This window comes from Mandrillus leucophaeus, unplaced genomic scaffold (assembly GCF_000951045.1).
Source record: "Mandrillus leucophaeus isolate KB7577 unplaced genomic scaffold, Mleu.le_1.0 Scaffold602, whole genome shotgun sequence".
In the NCBI taxonomy this organism is placed as follows: Eukaryota; Metazoa; Chordata; class Mammalia; order Primates; family Cercopithecidae; genus Mandrillus; species Mandrillus leucophaeus.
The window spans coordinates 500115-502873 of NW_012106498.1; the positions used below are offsets into that span (position 1 = coordinate 500115).

The following is a 2759-nucleotide window of genomic DNA, read 5'->3' on the forward strand; positions in this document are numbered from 1 at the left end:
ACCAGTTCTTCCAGAGTGTGACATGTGAGAGGCAGGGTAGGGAGTTGAGGTGTGTGCAAAGTAGTGCTTAAGATGAAGGACTGTAGGATTTTAACTGGTTAAGAAAGAAGTGGGGGCATGGTGGTAGTGAAGGTTGTAGTATCAGTGCTTGTAGGTTCTGGTGGGGTCAGAAGTTTGTTGCAGTCAGGGAAGTAGAAGAAGTGAGCTGAAGAGAGGGATTGGTGGTTAGGAGGTTGCGGTGATTTGTAATGACAAGGTCTAGTGTCTGACCACAGGAGCAGCTGAAGCAAGGTAGACACATAATGAAAACCCAAAGAATTGAGACAGAAGTATGTTAAATATGTTAGGTAGTGACAGTAAACCAGCAGCTGAAATCCTCCAGGATGGGGCTAGTTACCTAAGGGTAAATTAGATGTCTACTGGGAGAGGTAATGGACAAAACAGTCTGATCCTGAGGATTTTCAGAGAGGAGAGGAAAAAAGTGGTCTGGAAATGGCAACAAGATACATGGAGTCCACTTACCCCATTCTGAGCAAGAGTTATGCTTCTGGAGGGAAGCGATGTCCTCAGGGAAAGCCCGGTTTCTATGAGAGCAAGAAGATAAGTGAACGTTCAGGGAAGACAGTGTTTCAGGGGAAGGGCTTTCAGGAGGTAGGCAGGTAGAAGAGGACATACCAGGGGACATTGTGTTCCTTATGGGAATTAGAGTGTGGAATGAAGGATGACCTATGAGTCAGGGGCTTTTCATAAGCGACATAAACAGATAAAGGGCATATTGAAATTGTCTTGGTCCAAAGACAGTGGTGGCAAGAGTGGTAGAAGGCCCCCTCTTCCTTTCTAATAGAGGCCTGGACATGGGCTGGTTTTCTTTTGAGTATGCGGGATAAGTGCCCAATATCTTAGATACCTGTTTAATTTAAAAAATATTTTTAATATTTACAGGTCACTAGTAATTATCAGCACTTTAGATGGGAGAATTGCTGCCTTGGATCCTGAAAATCATGGTAAAAAGCAGTGGGATTTGGACGTGGGATCCGGTTCCTTGGTGTCATCCAGCCTTAGCAAACCAGAGGTAAGAATTTTCTGTTAAGTGTTGACTGGAAAACTTAATTCTAATGAGTAATTGCTGATATTAAGAAATTTGGGGCCCTATTGCCCAGGTTTGAGGCCTATCTGCCTCTTATAGGTTGTGACCCTTTAGGGCAATTACTTAACTTTTCTATTCCTCAGTTCCCCTCTTGTGAAATGAGATGAATAATAACATCTTCTTAGGATTACTTGGGGCATTAAATGAGTTAATCCTATAAGTGAGCAGCTGAGGATCCTATCTGCCATATCAGCATAGCACATTATCTGAGCTATAAGTGATTGTTTATTATCATCACAAGGTCTCTAGGAATAATAAGATAAATATAAATAAAAACTTTATTGAATTTTACTACTTAGAAATCTGTGCTGCAAAATCCCATAAATTATTATTCCCTAATTATAAACAGAATTCCTCTGACATTTTTTTGTAATGTAATTCCAGGCAAATTTGATTATTTGCAGAAAATCTATACTTAATAATTTGGAGCTCTAGAATAGTAGAGGGGAAAGAGCATAGATTCAAAGAGACCTCACTTCCGAAATTACTCTGGCACATGACTTCCAGCCCCTCGGAGTTTTAGTTGCTCTCATCAATAAAGTGAGGACACAGCCTGCCTTCATGGGGTATAGATGGGGGAGATTAAATAAGAGAAGCTGATTTTCCTCACCTTTAGTTTCAATTCTGATGGAGGAAGTCTCTCTCCTTTTCTGGAGCTTTAGTCTGTTGTTTAAATTATTTAAGAATGAGTCCATCTTTTGAGTGGTGACTACTGACATTGAAGCAGTCACCTCTGTTTTCCAGAATGCCCGTGGCCTTCTTTTATATCGAGTTGTTCCTGTAGGACACTCCCTAGGGTAGTCTTTTTTCTGTTTTGTCGTCAGTCTTTTTCTTTAAAAAGCTTCCTAGCTGATATTAAGTGTGGAAAAGACAAAATCTTACATGAGGGGTTTGAGAATGACCTGAATATTGGTGACCAAACTTTCCAATGGGAAACTGTTATCAGTGACCTATCTATAATAACAGACTTTCCTGTGCTTTCCAGTAAACCCAGCCCGAATCTTTTCTGGTGCACCCAAACTGATACTTAAGGAAACAACACTGCCAAATTTCCACATTTGCTGTGTGCTAAACCCTGAGTAGACTTTATAGGTGGCTACTCTTTCTCAGTATACTGAAAATATATTTTGAGAATAGAGAACTTCTATTGTATTATGAGTTATTAATGCAAATACCAATTTGATTGTAAATTACATTGTTTATAATTGAGTATGGTATTCAAGTGAATTACTACTTAAGATAAACTTGTTTATTTTTCTTCTGTTGGGATTATGCTTGGGTATGCATGTTTTACTTTATTTTTAAACTAGACATAGACGATCAGCAAAATGAGAAGATTGTAAGCTGCTTACATCTGAGGTAATATCAGTGTGTTGTAGTGGTTCAAAGCATGTGTGTGCTTGCAAACTGAAATATACATAGGTACAAAAAGATAAGTTGCATGGTATGGCTAAGTAGAGTGCAAATAGTTGTAATAACCTGAGTGCTAGTAAGAGTGTTTGAGTTTTAAGCAGCTAGTTGTATTTGAAGATTTTCTTACAGATAGCAATTATATTCGCTGTTTTTAAAACTACAGTTCAACTTTCTTACTGTCCTTAGTTCGCACCATTTT

The 2759-nt window shown here is 38.9% G+C and overlaps 1 protein-coding gene across 2 annotated transcripts in view; it reads left to right on the top strand.

Annotated features, from left to right (window-relative positions):
* The window catches only part of EIF2AK3 (eukaryotic translation initiation factor 2-alpha kinase 3), an 84631-nt gene that overhangs the window by 23359 nt on the left and 58513 nt on the right, over positions 1 to 2759 (top strand). Inside the window, exon 1 of one of the 2 annotated variants that reach the window (XM_011999822.1) lies at positions 946 to 1072. The exons of the other annotated variant lie outside the window; for it this stretch is intronic. The gene's annotated coding sequence lies outside the window, so the exon portion shown is untranslated. Of the gene's footprint in view, positions 1 to 945; positions 1073 to 2759 lie in introns of those variants that run through there. 2 annotated transcript variants of the gene reach the window in all.